This window comes from Stenella coeruleoalba, assembly GCF_951394435.1.
Source record: "Stenella coeruleoalba genome assembly, chromosome: 8".
In the NCBI taxonomy this organism is placed as follows: domain Eukaryota; kingdom Metazoa; phylum Chordata; class Mammalia; order Artiodactyla; family Delphinidae; genus Stenella; species Stenella coeruleoalba.
The window spans coordinates 21,500,037-21,521,534 of record NC_137154.1 but is presented as its reverse complement, the minus strand read 5'-3'; the positions used below and the strand labels follow the sequence as shown (position 1 = coordinate 21,521,534).

The window sequence follows — 21,498 nt, the reverse complement described above, 5'->3', positions numbered from 1 at the left end:
CAATGGGTCTCTTGAGTGTGATGGCTGCAATTCCCTGATGGTATCTGAGAATTTGGCAATAAGACTACTTCTAAATGACACTCACACTATAATTAAGGAGAGCATTATTCTGTGACAAGATCCACACCAGCAGTTTATTTCTTCCAAGTCAGCTTTTCTCCATTTCTTTAGGGAGTATTTCTCATGTTTTGGCCTGAGGATAAACACTCTGCTGCCTACTCAAAATTTCAGAAGTAGTAGGAGGGTTATTTAAGCAGCGATCCTGTAAGATGATAATAATAATAATAATTGGAATAATTGAGTAAAGGAATAATAATAATTATTATATTTAAATATATTATTTAATACTAATTAAATGCAAATTAAACATTAATAATTAATAAAAATAATTTTGTAAATATATTATTTAATAATTATTATTGAATTATTCCTTTTTATTTCTACCCAATCTCCATTCCTACTCTGGAAACTTGATAGCTTTGAGGTTAGAGACTCATTTGCTATCACCAGAATAAATGGCTCCCAAGTCCACTGAAAAGTTCTCCTTTGTGTTGTAGGCTGTATAATTCCTTCACTATATACTTTATTTCCTCTGGGAGTAATTTGAAATCTTTTGACTGCTGAAGTCTGCTCCCTCATTTTTAATACCACTGTAGATTGACTAAGTTATTATTTTTTATCTTTTCATTTTATAAGGATTTAACAAGGGTAGACATAAACAGATATTCGCAATCTACTCTCTTTTGTACATGCCCAAGGTTTGTTTTGTGTTTTTTTTGAGGTCTTTTTGCCTTTTAAAAATTCCTTATCTCTTCTTTCATACAATGATACAAAAATATTTGTCTTACTTTCTAGCCAGCAATTTTGAGACTAAATCTAAAGATACAATATATATGAAAGTGTCTGTAATTGTGAACAACTGAGTAAATATTTGGGCACAATGCTCCTGTTAAGCACATTTTTTAAAAGGAAGGAAAAATAAACAAAGCATGATCCTCTACAGAGTTTGACAAGAAATTGTCATTTGTATTATCTTTCATTGGTAGGTATCAAATTTGTGAGGCTTGGGCTCAGTGAGTTTGGGTGGTGTTTTGTGCAACTACACAGACAGAGCTCACAAACCGTGCAGGCTGGTCTTTAATCCATGCCATTAAACACCATCACTTTGGGCATTCACTTGTGAGTGACTGACTGCCATAATGAAAATTCTGGAGTGTTTGGAGTCTGGAAAGACTCCACTCCCTTTTGCTTTCTGATGGTCTCTTGAATATGACTGTGCCATTTTTGGCAACATTCTCCTGTGGACCTGGCATAGGAGGTAACTCTCCCTATAAATATAAGAAATGGGGAGTCCCCTCTGTTTAAAAGTGAAGGTAGTTTAGCCTCTAAGGAAAATAATTCACTACTTAAATGAGAATAAGTAAAAGAGTACCTTTTACTCAGTTCTCTTTTATTTGAGTAGGTAAAAGGTAAGGAAAAGTTTCCAGCCTTCGGACTATGTTTCCTTCCAGTTACTGTCATGATTTCCAGCCATCAAAAAGCACTAAATAGATCTTACATGCTCTGTAATTTTATGAGCCATCCAAAAATCATCATTACCAGTGAAACAAGTTACCTTTCTTTTTTTTTTCTCCACAGCCCAGCTCCAGAATTCAATTTCATGTAGAATGTTTCAAAACTCAGTGAACCTTTAGCCCAGAATTCATGTTGGAAGTGATAATTTCTGATAACTTGTGTACTCATTATTTTCAAACTTCCATGCTTTTGCTGATTTTATATTAATTGCCAGAAATACTGCTGTAAGCTATATCTACATCATCCTTGAGATTCTTGCCCGCTTTTACATGTTAGAATTGTTCACTCCCATCCATACGGCTTTTGAAAAATTTCAAGCTTGGAGAGTTATAGAAAGGATACTTATTAATAAGAAAACATCCTCCAAATTTCACGTTCTTCCACCCAGTACTATTTATTTTTCCCATCTTAGAATATTACTGAAGAGTTTCAAATTAAAATAATATGTATTTCTTATAAAATTTATTGCCAGGAAAACAAATGCTTTATCGTTTCTACATCTCAAGGAAATGAATTAAAAGTTAGTTCCCAAAGGGAAGTGAGCCCAGTTGGTAGCTCAATTGGTAGTTCTCTCCTCACCCAATATGAGCAATGTTGATCAAAAATTTTACCCACACTATGTTGAGAAATATATATTCCCTTGTTACTAAGCAGATAAATCTATATACACACATACATATAAAAAATTAAACATGTTCCTGAAACAAACTCACCTTTATAACATACGTTGTATCCTATTTTTGTCTATCACATTTTAAAAAATGATGTTTGTGACCCATATCATTACCAGTGACCTAGCATCTCAAGACCCTTTGTAATGATAACAAATTGCCACTGTGTCAGCAAGGGTTAGAAAATTCTCACCCTTCATTTTGGCCACTAGAGTGTGAATACGGGGCTTAGTCTGTTCTAATTAGATCTTTCCAAGAAGGGGATATTGAACCTTTATATTGTTAAATTTGAAATAGTATATATTTATAGAATTGCATAACATGAATAACTTAATGATTTATCGTGGTAATACCTGTACAAACAATACCAAGGATAAGAAACAGTAACATGGAGATTTTAAAAATTTTTTATTTTATACTGGAGTATAATTGATTAAACATGTGTTAGTTTCAGGTGTACAGCAAAGTGATTCAGTTATGCATTTACACATGTATCTATTCTTTTTCAAATTTTTTCCCACTTAGGTTATTACAGAGTATTGAGCAGGGGTCCCTCAGAAGTCCTCCCATCCCTGCACAACCAATATCTCCTCCATTTTCTCCAAAGCTAAATGCTATCTTCATTATTCTGACATTATTTTTATTTGTTGCTACCTAAGCATTTAACTTTAAATACGATAATTAGATTTTACCCTTTAAAATTTTATCTTACTGAGTATTGATATGTATTCTTTCATGTTTTCTTTTGTTCACCATTATTTTTATAAGATCCATCTTTTTTTTTTTTTTTTAAGATGTTGGGGGTAGGAGTTTAGTAATTTATTTATTTATTTTTGCTGTGTTGGGTCTTCATTTCTGTGCGAGGGCTTTCTCTGGTTGCGGCGAGCAGGGGCCACTCCTCATCGCGGTGCACGGGCCTCTGACTATCGCGGCCTCTCTTGTTGTGGAGCACAGCCTCCAGACGCGCAGGCTCAGTAGTTGTGGCTCACGGGCCTAGTTGCTCTGCAGCATGTGTGGGATCCTCTCAGACCAGGGCTCGAACCCGTGTCCCTGCATTAGCAGGCAGATTCTTAACCACTGCGCCACCAGGGAAGCCCTAAGATCCATCTTTGATGTTGCATGTAGCTATAGATCATTCATTGTCCTTGCTGTATCATGTTCTATACCCACAATTTACTTTTCTATTAATAATTACAGGACATTTATATTGTTTCTAGTTTGGTGCTATTACAATTAATAGTAGTATGATTATTCTACATGACTCTTGATGTGTATGTGTCACACGTCTGAAGTGTATACACCTAGCAGTGGAATTGCTTGATTGTAAGGTTTGTTTATGTTCAACACTAGTGGAAAATGATAGTTTCCCAAAGCAATTGTTTCAGCTATTTGCCCATCTGGAATGTATGAAAATTCCAGTTGACATACATTCTCACCAACACTTAGTATGAGCAGAGTTTTTATTTTTAGTCAAATTGTTTCATGTGTATATTAATCTCATTTTGGATTTAATTTCCTTTCATTGATGACTAATGAAGCTGAGCATCTTTTCCTATATTTTAAGCCATTTGCAAATTGTTCTATCAAATTCCTGTTCAAGTCTTTTGACCTTTTTTAACTGGGCTGTCTGTACTTTTGTAATTGATTTGTGAGAGTACTTTATAAATAGATTTTAGTTATGTCTCAATACCTTGTCCCACCTCCTTTTTACTATTAATAGAAAAATTAGTTTTAAAGCAAATGTTTATCTTTCCCTTTATGTTCAATAATTTTTGTGTCCTTTTCAAGACAAGATACCTCTCTTTGATCACAACCCTCTCCATCCTTTATAGAGGTACCACTGGCTGCCGTGGTAATTATATCCCTGCTTTTGAAAAAAAATGTATATATACTTAAAATATCTGTATGTACCCCTACATAATTTTTAAAACTTTACTTGTGTTGTATATTATGTGAAGTGTCATACTTGATATATTCTTTTTTATGTATTGCTTATTTTGATCAATATTTTATGTATAGTTGTCCATATCTTTCCATTGATCAACTCCTGCCCCCATGACCAGCGCCTAGAAGACAGTGGCCTGCAGGGGGACCAGGGACCAGCTCTTCATGCAGGAGAAAGCCCAGCAGCTCCTGGGCTGCCTGAAGCCCAGCCACACATCTCAAACCCTCATCTTGTCTTAGGGGCTTGGCAGTCACGAGCCCATTCTCATGTTTACAGGGGGCTGGGGTACCAAGTCTAGGCTGTGAATTTGAGAATCACACAAAGATGACTGCCTGCAGGGAGCCTTCTGCCGCCAGCCCCTCCCCAGACTGCTCAGGTGGAGACAGAGCAGGGCCACCCACTGTCCTGTCTCCGAGTCTGTCTGCAGCTGCGGGCGGTTCCTGGTGCTAACAGAACAAAGTGCCACTTCTGAGCTGGCCTGGCCCACCCCTCAGTGCCACAGGGAGCCCCGTTAGCTTCTCCCAAGCCCTGGTCAGGCCTGGTCTCATCTCAGACGCCTGCTCAGGACAGGGATGTGGCCAGCATGCTCCTCCCTTCAACCTGTTGGTACATTTTCTTTTTTTTTTTTACATCTTTATTGGAGTATAATTGGTGTGTTAGTTTCTGCTTTATAACAAAGTGAATCAGTTATACATATACATATGTTCCCATATGTCTTCGCTCTTGCGTCTCCCTCCCTCCCACCCTCCCTACCCCACCCCTCCAGGCGGGCACAAAGCACCGAGCTGATCTCCCTGTGCTATGCGGCTGCTTCCCACTAGCTATCTACCTTACGTTTGGTAGTGTGTATATGTCCATGCCTGTCTCGCGCTTTGTCACAGCTTACCCTTCCCACTCACCATATCCTCAAGTCCATTCTCTAGTAGGTCTGTGTCTTTATTCCTGTCTTACCACTAGATTCTTCATGACATTTTTTTCCCTCAAATTCCATATATATGTGTTAGCATACAGTATTTGTCTCTCTTTCTGACTTACTTTACTCTGTATGACAGACTCTAGGTCTATCCACCTCATTACAAATTGCTCAATTTCGTTTCTTTTCATGGCTGAGTAAAATTCCATTCTATATCTATATATGTGCCACATCTTCTTTATCCATTCATTGGATGATGGACACTTAGGTTGTTTCCATCTCCGGGCTACTGTAAATAGAGCTGCAATGAACATTTTGGTACATGACTCTTTTTGAATTATGGTTTGCTCAGGGTATATGCCCAGTACTGGGATTGCTGGGTTGTATGGTAGTTCTATTTTTACTTTTTTAACGAACCTCCATACTGTTTTCCATAGTGGCTGTAACAATTCACATTCCCACCAGCAGTGCAAGAGTGTTCCCTTTTCTCCACACCCTCTCCAGCATTTATTGTTTCTAGATTTTTTGATGATGGCCATTCTGACTGGTGTGAGATTATATCTCATTGTAGTTTTGATTTGCATTTCTCTAATGATTAATGATGTTGAGCATTCTTTCATGTGTTTGTTGGCAGTCTGTGTATCTTCTTTGGAAAAACGTCTATTTAGGTCTTCTGCCCATTTTTGGATTGGGTTGTTTGTTTTCTGTTATTGAGCTGCATGAGCTGCTTGTAAATTTCCGAGATTAATCCTTTGTCAGTTGCTTCATTTGAAAATATTTTCTCCCATGCTGAGGGTTGTCTTTTGGTCTTGTTTATGGTTTCCTTTGCTGTGCAAAAGCTTTGAAGTTTCATTAGGTCCCATTTGTTTATTTTTGTTTTTATTTCCATTTCTCTAGGAGGTGGGTTAAAAAGGATCTTGCTGTGATTTATGTCATAGAGTGTTCTGCCTGTGTTTTCCTCTAAGAGTTTGATAGTTTCTGGCCTTACATTTTTAGGTCTTTAATCCATTTTGAGCTTATTTTTGTGTATGGTGTTAGGGAGTGATCTAATCTCATACTTTTACATGTACCTGTCCAGTTTTCCCAGCACCACTTATTGAAGAGGCTGTCCTTTCTGCACTGTACATTCCTGCCACCTTTATCAAAGATAAGGTGACCATATGTGCGTGGGTTTATCTCTGGGCTTTCTATCCTGTTCCATCGATCTATATTTCTGTTTTTGTACCAGTACCATACTGTCTTGATTACTGTCGCTTTTTAGTATAGTCTGAAGTCAGGGAGCCTGATTCCTCCAGCTCCGTTTTTCGTTCTCAAGATTGCTTTGGCTATTCGGGGTCTTTTGTGTTTCCATACAAACTGTGAATTTTTTTGTTCTAGTTCTGTGAAAAATGCCAGTGGTAGTTTGATAGGGATTGCATTGAATCTGTAGATTACTTTGGGTAGTAGAGTCATTTTCACAATGTTGATTCTTCCAATCCAAGAACATGGTATATCTCTCCATCTATTTGTATCATCTTTAATTTCTTTCATCAGTGTCTTATAATTTTCTGCATACAGGTCTTTTGTCTCCTTAGGTAGGTTTATTCCTAGATATTTTCTTCTTTTTGTTGCAATGGTAAATGGGAGTGTTTTCTTGATTTCACTTTCAGATTTTTCATCATTAGTGTATAGGAATGCAAGAGATTTCTGTGCATTAATTTTGTATCCTGCTCCTTTAGCAAATTCATTGATTAGCTCTAGTAGTTTTCTGGTAGCGTCTTTAGGATTCTCTATGTATAGGATCATGTCATCTGCAAACAGTGACAGCTTTACTTCTTCTTTTCCGATTTGGATTCCTTTTATTTCCTTTGCTTCTCTGATTGCTGTGGCTAAAACTTCCAGAACTATGTTGAATAAGAGTGGTGAGAGTGGGCAACCTTGTTGTGTTCCTGATCTTAGTGGAAAAACCCCAAAGTTAGCAGAAGGAAAAAAGGAAAAAGAAATGAAGGAAACGATAGCAAAGATCAATAAAACTAAAAGCTGGTTCTTTGAGAAGATAAACAAAATTGATAAACCATTAGCCAGACTCATCAAGAAAAAAAGGGAGAAGACTCAAATCAACGGTACATTTTCTTGAAAGAATGAAAGTCGTCTTTCTCCTGTGGTGGGGGCAATATTTTTATATATATATACACACACACACACACACACACATACACATATATGTGTATATATATATATGTGTGTGTGTGTGTATATATATATGTATATATATAGTTGTCCATATATTTCCATTGATCAATGGTATTCCACCACAGATATATAATTTCTTCTTATTTTTACTTACAGATAAATAGGTCTGTTTCTGGGATCTCTATAATTTGTTTTCTTGGCCTGTTTTGTCTCTTTTTGCATCAATATCACACCGTATTAATTCTTTTAATTTATAATAATACGTACTGTTACCTGGTAATGCATGTTCTCCAAGTTCTTCCACTTCAGTATTATCTTGACTATTTATGCGCCTTTGCATTTTCATATAAATACATTAAATATAATGTATTTAGTCTTTTAATTCATGAATATTGTACACTGCTTCATTTATTTCCATCTTTTAAAATTGGTTTTATAATGTTTTGTTTTGTCATGATGCCTTGCTTTTAATTAATTTTTCCCTAGGAATTTGATATTACCTGTGATATCTCGATTGTCTCATAGAGCAGTTTAAATTATATAATTAATTATAGCTAGTATATGGAAACAAAATGGATATTTGTCTATTGACCTTATATTCAATAAGCTTGCTAAATTTATTTGTTGGTTCCAATAGGTTTTCTCTAGATATTTTTATTTTTCTATGTACACGTTCATGTCATCTGTATTGGTAGAAGTTTTAGGTCTTCCTTTCCAATCCTTATGCCTTTTATTTTGTTGTTTTGTTCTTTCTTGAATCACTGCTGTAGCTAAAATTAATGTTGAAATGTGGATTGCAAACACCCTTGTCTGTTATTGACATCTGGAGGAAGGTAATATTTTACCATTAAATGTGATGTCTGCTATAGTTGTCTGTAAATACCTTTATCAGATTCACATTGGGAAGTTCACTTGTACTCCTAGCTATAACTCATATTGACATAAAGTAATTCACATATTTATTTTTAAAAATCCATTTTTACATACTTTATCTTTTAACTATAGCATTAAGTCCATTTTCATTTCATGTAATTTGAAATATCTGACATATTCATGATTTTTGTTTATCCTACCTGTTTTTTTTTTTTTTTCTTATTTCTAGCTTTATTTTGGGTTCATATTTCTAGTGGCTATAGAAATCCCTGCACGCTACTCTAAGCCGTCTGTAGCCCTGGGAAGTGGTCTGCATCAGCTTCTGTGGCTCTTCTTTCACGTGAGTGAGAGTCCTGTTACAGTCCCTGGTTTCAAACACTGAGCTGACCTCTGGCTATCTCACATGGATTACTTAGTTTCTGTTGCCCCATAGACCAAACTCCCAGTTTCCTCCACCTGATTCTGAACGTAGAGGCCAGTATGTACACGGTGTAAGCTTTGCTCACACTTGGTTTCTTTTGCCTTTTGATACATATAAATGTTTATGATGTTTTTGTCCCCATCTTTTACATTCTTTCAATATTTTATTAATCATTTCTCTATCTTTGTATTTGGAGAAGAGGGTGGCTTACAACATACAATTTCAATTCTTAACTGGCATTTCTCACTCAGTTTCTACTCTCTGGATTTGCAGCAGCAGTCCAGACTAGAGATGATGATGGCTTAGACTAAAGTGGTGGCAGTGGACAGAACCGTCTTGATTTGAGATATCTATTTTGTATCAAATCTTATAAAAGTTTGTGATTGGATGTGAGTGGTGAGATACCTAGGAGTTGTAAAAATATGTCTTCCTTTTTGAGCAACTGAATAGATTTAGTATCATTATTGAAGTAGGAGAAATTGGAAGAAAGACTTTGCTTTAAGGGGGCTACAGTTCATATTTCACTTCTGGACATGTTGAGATAAAGTATCTGTGGGACACAGAAGTGGACATATCCAGCAGGTATTGGAAACATGAGAGGCTCAGTAGAAAAACCTAGTCTAGCAACAAAGTTGGGAGCTGTCAGCGTATAAATGGTACCCAAAACCATTCTCTCCAGTTGGTATTTTTGGCTCCAGTCCATTTGATTGAGTTTGCAGAGTCAGTCAAATGTATGTACTAATTCTGACCCTGTTAACTGAGCTCCCCACCTTCTGCACACAGGTCTTACAGCCACCTCCTCCATTTCACACGGTTCCTGAGCTTTCTTTTACTTAGCTATTCTTAACATTTAAAGGGTAAAGGACTTTAGAATGGCTCATAACTAAATCCAGTGAACACTGGTTGACTTATGAAGAAATGGGTATAGGACAGAACAGAGGGGGTTATCCAGATAAATATTAGGCTGGAATTTTGTCTGATTCATTATGTCTTCCAACAGCACTTGAGCTATCATTTCACATGCATATTTTTCTTTTAAATAGACAAAGTTTATGTAAAACCTTCTTTCATAATTTAAAGCTTTTTCAGAAATCAGATCTGTCATAAATATAAAGCCATATTCTCAAGAATGCAATGACTTAATTTGTGAAACTGAATAAACTAAAACTTCATTTACTGATTCTGAAGAGGCTTAAAATAAGATATACTATTCTGTGTCTCCTTATATTCAGATCCTTATTAGTGAAAACTGACAAAATTCATCTAATCAAATGGTAGGTCAGTTTTCATAGCAATATTTAAGACATAGAGTTATACTCAGAACTCTAGAAAAAATTTCAGAATGTATGATTTTGAATTCCGTCGTTACTAGTGCAATCATATTATCAATGTGTGATAGGCAAAATGATGTGGAACTCTGTAGTTACCTATAAGTGTTGGGTTGGCCAAAAGGTTCGTTCAGGTTTTTCCATAATACGTCATGGAAAAACTCGAACGAACCTTTTGACCAACCCAATGTATTTGACACTTTCAGCAGCCCTCCCCCAAAACAGAAAAGAGAATGAAGAATCAGAAAATGAAGATTTGTACCAGAATAGAAACACTAGTATTTGAGGAAAAAATGCATCTGGTTCCATACAGATGAATAAAATCTTTGATTCATAACAGTGTAGTGCTTCAAACACAAGACTCCTCTGTTATCTGTACTACAAGGTACAATAATTATTTCCAAATAAATCTGAATTAGAAAAGTGAAAAATAAGGAGACTTTCTGTTTTAAAACAACGTCATGAAAAAAACCAAAAGTATCTTAATAGGAAAATTAACAGGCAAAGTCTTATCAGGTTGATTTCCTGACCTGACTTTCTGTCTCTGATATGAGGAGCTGCTCCTCGGCTCACTGGGGCTGCACCTCATTGCCTTCTGCTGAGTCTTTGCTACCAAAAGTGAAGTAATTAAGAGAATTTATTTAGTAAGTGCCATTATAATGAACAATCAATCAGCCTCTGGATGCTGTGTTTTAAAAATTCAATAAGCTGACTTTTACTGCACTATTTTAACTCTGTTAATTAAAATAAGTGTCATTTGAGGGAAATGAGAGGTGGTTGATGGAGGTAACTGGCTTTCTGTTCTTCTTCCCTCTCCCATTCCTACCCTGGCCTATGTGAAGGGGAGATGGGCCAGAGTTGTAATAGGGATGCAGGCTACTTAATAAATGTTGAATTACATTCAGCCCTGTTCATTAGCTTAGGAGGTATTGTCAGCCAGTTAATAGAACATTAATTAAAAAGCATATTATTCAATGAGGTGAGGATCATTTTCATGTGGAAGGTTTCTGCCTATCTTTGAAGTCCAGCTAATTATCATCTTTTCATAAAAGACCAAACCTTTGTGTCATTTAATAAAATGTCTAATGACAGCAGCATGTCTAAAGGAACAATAGTGGAGGGGTGGCAACCAAATTGGCAATGTGGCTGGAAGTTAAAGAATGAAAGTATTTAAGTGTATTTAAGTGAACTTTAAAGCTCTAAGTAAAAGAAGAAATGTGCAAGCTGAAACTATTTTCTGTTATTTTTATAGAAAATGTGCCTATAAATACTAGGCAGTTTTTGCATTTGACTAGTAGAACAATTCTTCCTTTACATTTATTTCCCAAGACATTCTATTTTACTATATTTGTGCTTTCAGAAATTCAACAAAAATGCTGCTTTCTAGATATTTTTAAAGTTTATGATACTGAAAGGAAAATACATTTCAATAAAGTTTTAAATATATTTTACATGCCTACTAAGGGAAGGACTAAATTTTAATTTTGTTCCCAAAATTGTGCAACTTGTTGCAGAAATAGAACAAGATCCTCTATCCTGTGGTGACCTACACTCTTGAAATTTTGGAAAATATACACTTCATTAGAGGTGTACTAAATTAATAGCAATTTTGACAACTTAATTTTTAAGGAAAGTTTGCTTTTAGTAGTTCATCACTGTTCAAAGTACTATACAATTAGTAGCCATGGTAAAAATAATGCTAAATTTTAGCTGTACGTATGTATAAGATAGTTATTATGCTTAATATGTACCAACACTGTCTCAGTGCTTTATAATCATTGCCTCATTCAGCATTTCCAATGTCCCCATTATACAGATTAGAGAACTGAGGCAAGCTCATCCAAGGTCACAGAGACGGTACATGTCCCAGCCTGGATTCAAATCAGGCCTGTCTTTACCCCAAGCATACACTTTGAACCACCACACTCCACTGATTTAAGAAAAAAAAAAACACAATAAAACTGAAAAATTTTTACAAAGGAAAAATTTTTGTAGCTACTATCTAACCAGTTACTGCGGTTCTTTGTATTCCAAAAATTGGTCATGGTGTGAAATGATGAAATACATTTTTATAAGAAAGTGGAAACATGAGTATGAGAGGAAAAATATTCTAGAGTCAGATATAAAAATCTTAGTGCCAGATTGTCAAGCGGAAATATATTTTTTGAAAGACAGAAGAAAAAAAATACTAAAAATGCAACTGACTGTTTCTCTACAAATAACCCAGAGATATAAGTTCATCACATACAAGTACTAGTATGTAAAGTTCATGTCTTGTGAATTTAAGAGCTCCAGAGCTCTGCGTATTCCCAGATGTGCTCACCCTTCTGTCCTCTCTGGCACTTACAGCCTCATCACCACCATCTGCTCTGATGACGTGAGGACAAATACCAGCCTGCCCTCCATCCCTGTCTACAGCAGTCTCAGGTGCCCATGTCACCCCACACCCCCAGATTTTCATATTGTTCCATACATTTCCTGTTATCACCCATAGCAAAATCCTTTGTATCATCAAGCTCATGTCTGTTTCCTGCACCTTCTTTCTCTCATGGGACTCTCTCTCCTAAGGATACTGTTTCCCTTGCAGCTCTCTTAAGACATGATTATTGGTCTGCAAAACTCCTTATTCCTGGAATTAGGGTAAGTGTCCTTTGGGTCTTCGTTGCTGTTTTCAGATTCTCCCTCCTCCCCAAACCCTCTAGTTTTTAATCTCATAATCTTATGTCCTCAGAGATTTCTAACAACTACCTTACTCACTACAGTCACCTTTAGACCTTTGGATTACTCAAATTCATTCTTTACAGATTTTCATTCCAGGCTCATGGTCACTCTCTCCAATACTATTGCAGTATTAATTCAGGTGACTTCAATATCCATGTAGATGACCCTTCCAATACCATGGCTTACCGGATCTTTAATTTTCTTTCTCCTGATTATTTTGTGCCACCCCCCCACCTTCGCTATTCATTTCTGTGGCTATAAACTAGGCTTATCATTGACAACCTCAGTTCCTCTACAATCTTAATTTCAATCTCAATTTCAACCACCTCATCTCAGACCACCACATCCTGTCTCTTCCACTTCGCTCCTTCAAGGACCTTAATTCCAACATTTCTTTAACTGAATCAGGACTTACAATCTATTACTGCTCTCTACTTTTCACTTTTCCTTCCATGACACTCTTATTTTTAAACCAGTTTCCATCCATCCTCCACAATCATCATCACACGCTTGTCCCTCTCACCTTTCATCACATTTAACCTGAAAGATTCCAACGCTAATGAAAATCCCTGCTTACATGTACCTGATTGTTGCATCAATCAAGTGGCTGATCACTGCAGAGGAAAAACCCACACACGTGCTGACAGGTTTCATTTTAAATTTATGACACTAACCACAAATTTTCCCTTAGTGGAGCCATGTAATTGTTATATGTCCCTGCTTCATTCACTCCTCCATTCTAGATAACTATTTTATTCTTTCTTCCCTGTCCTCAAACCTCCAAATTTTCCTACATTCTCCTCCTTCTAAACTTATGATTTGCCTTTGTACTTCACTAAAAAAAATAATTAAAAAGCCATTTTTCTGCTCCCACTATCACATCTACGTACCTTGCTGCATCTGTAACCAAAATTCTTACGTTTCCCTCATTCCCAGAAGTGGGCTCTCTGTGTTCCTAAGGCAGCCTCTTTACTTGAACACTTTTTTCTTTCCTTTTTCAACTATTCAAGGCCATGGATCCAATAATAAATCTGTTCCTTGTGTGATCAATTTTCTCTTTCAACTGGAAAACAGAAGTATAGTTTCTACACAAGCTGTGGTTTCTGCTACCAAAATATATATATTTTTATAAATACTGAGACAAAAATAAAAACCCAAAGTACCTTTTGCCTACACACTGCATTTGAGCTACCACTCCACTGCCCTGTGCTCGCTGAGAACGAAACAACACAGAGTTGAACATAATTACTGTTTCCAAGTCCTATCCTCTCTTTCTCTCTTGAACCTACTTCAATCTGGCTTTTGCTACTACTATTCCAATGATATGGCTCTTGTCAATATAACCAACGAATTCTTTGATTAATTCCCAGATCTGTCGGCAGCACTGGACACAGTTGATCCCTCCCTTCTTCTCCTTGACAAACCTTCTTCCCCTTCACAAACCTTCACACACCTTCTTCAGGGCTGCTCTAATCCCCTTCTTTCCTTCTACCTCATTCACCCTGCTTTCGATCTCCACTGCCAGATCCTCATTCATAATTCTGTGCTCTCAATGTTGAGTTGCTCCATCTCCTACAGTCCTACGGCTTTAAATAACATCTGTTGGCTTTCATTTCTGAAATCAGTGTTTTCTGTCTGAGCACCTAAACTAAACTCTAGATTTGAATAATTAAATTCCGAGTCGATGGCTCCATCTAACTGCCCTCTCATACTTAACGTGTTCAAAACTACTCTTCTAATTCCCCCACCAATCTCAGTAAATGGCACTGCCACCTGTCCAGTTACTCAGGCCAAAATATTTGAAGTAGCATTTGAAGTAACTAAATACACTATATTTACTTTAAAAGCAAGTCCCATGGGTCTACCTTCAGTAACCACAATCAGAATATCTCCCTTCCTTTCTTCACCACTAACATTTTTGTCTCAGCCACCGCCATCTCTCAGCTGAATTAATACAGTGGCTCCAACTGGCTGTCCTGATTCTGCCATTTCTCTTCTCTAGTCAACCCAGCAGCCAGGATGATATTTGCAAAATGTAAGTCAGCTCATTTCATCTCTAAGCTCAAACCACCTCCCACCTCTTGGTTTCTTATATCATTCACTGAATAAACTAAAGTCCTTACGTGGCTTACTGAGCCCAATATGACCTGGCCCTATGCTACCTCTTGATTTCTTCTCATTCCACATTCCTTCTTGATCAGTCCACGTCAGTCCCACTGAAATCCCCCATAATCTTCAAATGGGCACATAGGTTCATACCTTAGGGTCTTTGTACCTGCTGTTCTCTTGGCTTGAAATGATTTTTTTCCCCCGTATAATCTCAGGACTTTATCTCGCACCTCCTTCAGGTATTTGCTCAAATATCTTCACATCAGTGAAGCATTTCCTCAACATCTTATTTAAAATTGCAATCCTCTTGCCATATCACTCTCTATCTGCTTTATTTGTTGCACTTCACCAGTTCACTATTTGATAAACCTTGTATTTTATCTTTTAAAAAACTGTTGGTCTCCCTTCTATTAGAATTTATAATTCATGAATCAAGTATCTTTCTTTTGTTAACTGTTATATTCCCAGTACCTAAAACAATGCCTGATAGACAGAAGTTTAGTAAGTATTCATTTAGTAAATATGATGGTACCAGTCAGTTCAAAATTCCTTTCTGGGACTATCACCAACAGTACGGATGAGAGGTGGGAGTAGAAAGACACTGAGAAGAGAAATGTTCTCTCTCTCGGTAATGTTACCTAGAGAGTGAAATGAGTGCCTAGATACAAAAACACAGTTTTGTGGAGCTCTGCTTTAACAGCCCAGAAATGAAATAAAAATTTGAATTTTCAATGAAATTTCACAAGAAAAAATTTCGAATGAATTTTCAAAAGAAAAGAAATCTTTTTACAAACTAGTTTTGGGCCAGCAGCAGTGTTTCCCCAAAAGTATTCTATTTGAAAATATTATAGGAACTTTTACCAGGCGTTAACTACGAGAGGGATTCGATAGTACACAGCCTTGAGAAAAACTGATAGGTAAATATCTATAACCATGTGATAGTTACTGTGATTATATATACATATATATGCTATGGAAAATATAAAAATATATATTATATATATGCTATGGAAGAGCATGAGTTTTAAAAAAAGATAGCATTCCACAGGGAGGGATGGCAGAACATGTTCTAAAATACTTACTTTTTCTTCTTACCAGGTCCTTCCCTACCAGCCCCTCCCTGAAAGGAGGATTATCTTTCCTTCCCCACTGATGTTACATTTGGCCACACGACTTGCTTTGTACAGAGAAATATGAGTGGAAGTCGTGTGTTCCACTTCTCAGCAGAAGACTTAGGAGCCATCCTATGGTTCAGCCATCTCTGTTTTAACTGTTCCATGAGACTGTCATGAACCAGACAAGAAAAAGAGGTATTTATTCCTTCAGTGTTCGTCTTAGATGTTCAAGCTGAGCCGCAGCTTACATACAACTGACCCATGATAGACACAAACATGAACACAAAATTTTAAAGTTTTGGGGGGAGTGATCAAGATGGTAGAGTAGTAGGACATGATGCTTACTTCCTCCCACAAATACATCAAAAATACATCTACATGTGGAACAATTCTCATAGAATATCTACTGAATGGTGGCAGAAGACCTCAGACCTCTGAAAGGGCAAGAAAATCTCCATGCAACTGGGTAGAACAAAAGGAAAAAGAAAAGAAAAAAAAAGAAACAAAGGACTTAGGATAGGACCTGCATCCATGGGAGGAAGCTGTGAAAGAGGAAAAGTTCCTGCATCCTGGGAAGTCCCCTCACCAGCAGAGAGAACAGCTGGGACAGAGGGGAAGTTGGGGAGCCTCGGTGGAGAATACAGCAACTGGTTTGAAGCAGCTAGAACGGAGGAAGACCTGCACAGAAGGTCAGTGCCACCACTCTGCACTCCCCAGCCTGAGACACACGTCTACCGGTACAGGCGGGAGCTGGGTGCAGAAGCTCAGGCTTTGGAGATCAGACGCAGGGAGAAGACTGGTGTGGGCTCCATGGAAACAGCCTGAAGGGGCTGGAATCTGGTGCAGCTGTGCCTGAGGGTGTACACAGAGGAAGCCTGGGCCACCTTAGAGGCCAGGCTCCATTGTGTGAGCAGTGCACAAGGAGAGGGGCAGGGCAGGACCCGCTTTTACAGCCTTTTTCCCTCAGCGAGCTCTCAGGCTGCAGAATACCACTGACACAAGCTCCAGGAATGGTCCCGCACCACCGCCCCTGCCCACTGGGCTTCAGGAGCCACTGTGAGCCACCCAGGAGCGGTTGCAAGCTGCTGTCACTGCCCCCCACCCCCCCAGACTACAGGAGCAGTCTCAAGCCACCACCACTCCCATCACATGCTCTGGGGGTGCATGTAAGCTGCCACCACTGCCGAGAACCCCAGGACCAGCCACTGCATCTGCACACCCTCTATCAAGGGGATAACAGCCAGCACATGCTGAGGTAAGAGGCAACAGGCATCCATACTAAAAAGATCCTTCACACCAAAACTATTAAGCCCACATAAGCTACACAGGGATGCTTCCACATATAAATAGACCTCCAAGACCACAGTAGATAATTGCTTCTCCTAAGCGCACAGAGTAAGAGAAATATAAGTAAAATGAAATAGCAGAGGAACGATTCCCGGTTAAAAGACCAACAGAATTCCCCTGGAAGAACAAACAATGAAACAGACCTCTGCAGCCTAACAGACACCAATTTCAAAAAGGAGATAATGAAAATATTGAATGAATTATGAAAGGCTGTCAGCAGAACGGCAGAGTACTGTAAAAAGGAACTAGAAACTGCAGAGGAACCAAGAAAAATTAGAAAACTCATTTGCCAAGATGAAAACTGAACTAAAGGCAATGAATAGCAGAATAAATATTGCAGAACGAATAAGTGACCTGGAAGATAGAATGATGGACATCACTTAATCAGGACAGCAGACAGAAAGGCAAATGAAAAAAAAAATGAAAGCAATATAAGAGACCTATGGGGTAATAAAAAGCATGCCAATCTACACATAATAGGGATTCCTGCAGGGGAAGAAAGAGAAAAGGGGATCAAAAATGCATTTGAAGAAATTATGGCTTAAAACTTCCCAAACCTAAAAAAGGAAGCATATCAAAGTACAGGAAGCACAGAGGGTCCCAGACAATGTAAACCCAAACAGACCTACACCAAGAAATAATATAATAAAAATAGCAAAAGTTAAAGACAGGATTCTAAAGGCAGCAAGAGAAAAAGAAAGAGTTAATTAAAAGGGGACCCCCATAGGCTATCAGCTGATTTCTGTACAGAAACATTGCAGGCCAGAAGGGAGTGGCAAGATATATTCAAGTCCTGAAAGGGAAAAATCTTCAGCCTAGGATACTCTATCCAGCAAGATTATCATTTACAATAATATAAGGAGAGAGGAAGAATTTCTCAGACAAGCAAAAACTAAAATACAGCAATACAAAACCTGTCCTAAAGGCAATAGTGAAGGGTCTTCTCTAAATAGAAAAGAATACATAGGAAAGAGAAAATCACAATGGTCAAGCAAATCACCTAAATAAGGCAGTACAAATGAAATTTCTGTCAAAGTGATAACCACAACAAACAGCAAAAGAATGAACATGAAGATGTAAAAGAGGACATCAAAATCATAAAATGTGGGGGAGGAGAATAACAAAATGTAGATTTTTTTTCATTTCCTAGAATGTGTATGAGCCTGTATGACTACCGGTCTAAGGCAAGGAGATATAGGATGGGGTTAACATACTTGAAAAACAGGATAACTACATATCAAAAACATAGAATAGATTCACAAAAACCAAGAAGAAGAGGACATAACTGTAATACAAGAGAAAATCATCAAACCACAAAAGGAAAAACAAAGAAAAAGGGACAAAGAAGAAATATAAAATGGGAAAACAAGGTTAAAATGGCAGTAAATACTATCTATCATGAAACAGGAGGGAAGTGGGGGCAGGGTACAACCTTTAAAAGAATGACATAGGACAAGACAAACTGTTTAGAACCAAATAGGTCCAAGATGGCAGACTTCCACTAGAGTCAACTTCCACTAGACCTTGAGCCTCAGTATATGCTCGTTGTAATACATCAGCAAGCTAAATGACACACCCACAGGTGCCATGACTGTTCCATAAAGGTCAAAAAGTGGGTGGTGGCCCAGTTCCTGGAAATTCCCACCCCTTCCCCAAAATAGCTGGAATACTCTTCCCACTCATTAGCCTATGAAATTACCCACCCCTATAAAAACTAACAACCCCATACCCTGGGGCCGCTCTTGCCTTCTGAGATGGTCCACACTCTGTGGAGTGTGTTTCTCCCTAAATAATCTACTTCTTACCTATCAAAAAAAAAATTACCTTAAATGTAAGTGAACTAAATGCTCCAATCAAAAGACAGAGTGGCAGACTGGATTAAAAAACAAGAGCCTACAATATGCTGCCTACAAGAGACCCACTTTAGGGCAAAGGACACACATAGATTGAAAGTGAGGGGATGGAAAAAGATATTTCATGCAAATGAAAATGACAAGAAAGCATTTGCCCTAAAGTGGGTCTCTTGTAGGCAGCATATTGTAGGCTCTTGTTTTTTAATCCAGTCTGCCACTCTGAAAGCAAGGGCTGCAATAGTCATGTCAGACAAAATAGACTTTAAAACAAAGGCCATAAAGATAAAGGAGGACACTATATAATAATAAAAGGATCAATATAAGAGGAAGATTTTATACTCAACAACATATATGCACCTAATATAGGAGCTCCCAAATACATAAAACCAATACTAACAGACAAAATGGGAGAAACTGACAGGAATACAATAATACTAGGAGACTTTAACACCCCACTCACATCAATGGACAGATCTTCTGGACAGAAAATCAGTAAGGCAACAGAGATCCTAATAGAACAGTTAGACTTAATTGCTATTTTCAGAACATTACATCCAAAAAGGAAGAAAAAAAACAAAACCAGAATACACATTGTTTTCAAGCGCACATGGAACATTATCTAGGGTTGATCACATACGAGGGGGGCACAAAACAAGCCTCAACAAATTTAACAGTACAGAAATTATCTCAAGCATCTTTTCTGACCACACAGTGTGAAACTAGAAATCAACCATGGAAAAAGAAATGAGAAAAGAATGATTACATGGAGACTAAACAACATGCTTCTAAAAAACAAAGGGTCAACAAAGAAATCAAAGAGGAAATTAAAATATACCTTGAGAGAAATGACAATGAAAACAAAACCATACAAAAATCTATAGGATGCAGCAAAAGCAGCTCTTAGAGGGAAATTCATAATGATACAGGCCTTCCTCAAAAAAAGAAAAAAATCTCAAAAAACCTAAGCTACCACTTAAATTATAGGGGGGTGCCGGGAAGATGGCGGAAGAGTAAGACACAGAGATCACCTTCTTCCCCACAGATACACCAGAAATACATCTACACGTGGAACAACTCCTACAGAACACCTACTGAATGCTGGCAGAAGACCTCAGACCTCCCAAAAGGCAAGAAACTCCCCACGTACCTGGGTGGGGCAAAAGAAAAACAAGAAAAAACAGACAGAATAGGGACGGCACCTGCACCAGTGGGAGGGAGCTGTGAAGGAGGAAAGGTTTCCACACACTAGGAAGCCCCTTCGCGGGCAGAGACTGTGGGAGGCGGAGCTTCAGAGCTGCGGAAGAGAGCACAGCAATGGGGGTGCGGAGGGCAAAGCGGGGAGATTCCCGCACAGAGGATTGGTGCAGACCAGCACTCATCAGCCCAAGAGGCTTGTCTGCTCACCCGCCAGGGTGGGCGGAGCTGCGAGCTGAGGCCCGTGCTTTGGTCGGAGCGCAGGGAGAGGACTGGGGTTGGCTGCGTGAACACAGCCTGAAGGGGTTAGTGCACCACGGCTAGCCAGGAGGGAGTCCGGGAAAAGGTCTGGAGCTGCCAAAGAGGCAAGCGACTTTTTCTTCCCTCTGTTTCCTGGTGTGCGAGGAGAGGGATTTAAGGGCACTGCTTAAAGGAACTCCAGAGACGGGCTCGAGCCGCGGCTATCACCGTGGACCCAGAGACAGTCACGAGCCGCGGCTAAAAGTGCGAACCCCAGAGACGGGCGTGAGCAGCGGCTAAAAGCGTGAACCCCAGGGATGGGCACGAGCCATGGCTAAAAGCTCGAACCCCAGGGACGGGTGCAAGCCGCGGCTAAAAGCGCGGACCCCAGAGACAGGAATGGGACGCTAAGGCTGCTGCTGCCGCCACCAAGGGGCCTGTGTGCGAGCACAGGTCACTATCCACACCCTGGGAGCCTGTGCAGCACTCCACTGCCAGGTTTCCGGGATCCAGGGACAACTTCCCCGGGAGAACGCACGGCGCGCCTCAGGCTGGTGCAACATCATGCTGGCCTCTGCCGCCGCAGGCCCGCCCCGCACGCCGTGCCCCTCCCTCCACCTGGCCTGAGTGTGCCAGGGCCCCCGAATCAGCGGCTCCTTTAATACCGTCCTGTCTGAGCAAAAAACAGATGCCCTCCAGCAACCTACATGCAGAGGCGGGGCCAAATCCAAAGCTGAGCCCCTGTGAGCTGTGAGAACAAAGAAGAGAAAGGGAAATCTCTCCCAGCAGCCTCAGAAGCAGCGGATTAAAGCTCCACAATCAACTTGATGTACGCTGCATCTGTGAAATACATGAATACACAACGAATCATCCCAAATTGAGGAGGTGGACTTCGAGAGCAAGATCTATGATATTTTCCTCTTTTCCTCTTTTTGTGAATGTGTATGTGTATGTTTCTGTGTGAGATCTTGTCTGAATAGCTGTGCTTCCACCATTTGTCCTAGGGTTCTATCCGTCCATT

General features: G+C 38.8%; 1 long non-coding RNA gene across 1 annotated transcript in view; it reads left to right on the top strand.

The window, feature by feature from the left end:
- LOC307189782 overlaps window positions 1–20,158 on the top strand; it is a 91,414-nt gene extending 71,256 nt beyond the window's left edge. Inside the window, exons 4-7 of the long non-coding RNA XR_013829314.1 lie at window positions 8,379–8,489; window positions 12,248–12,325; window positions 15,827–16,038; window positions 20,086–20,158. This is a non-coding gene — a long non-coding RNA (uncharacterized lncRNA). The remainder of the gene's footprint in view (window positions 1–8,378; window positions 8,490–12,247; window positions 12,326–15,826; window positions 16,039–20,085) is intronic.
- The last annotated feature ends 1,340 nt before the right edge of the window (window positions 20,159–21,498 follow it).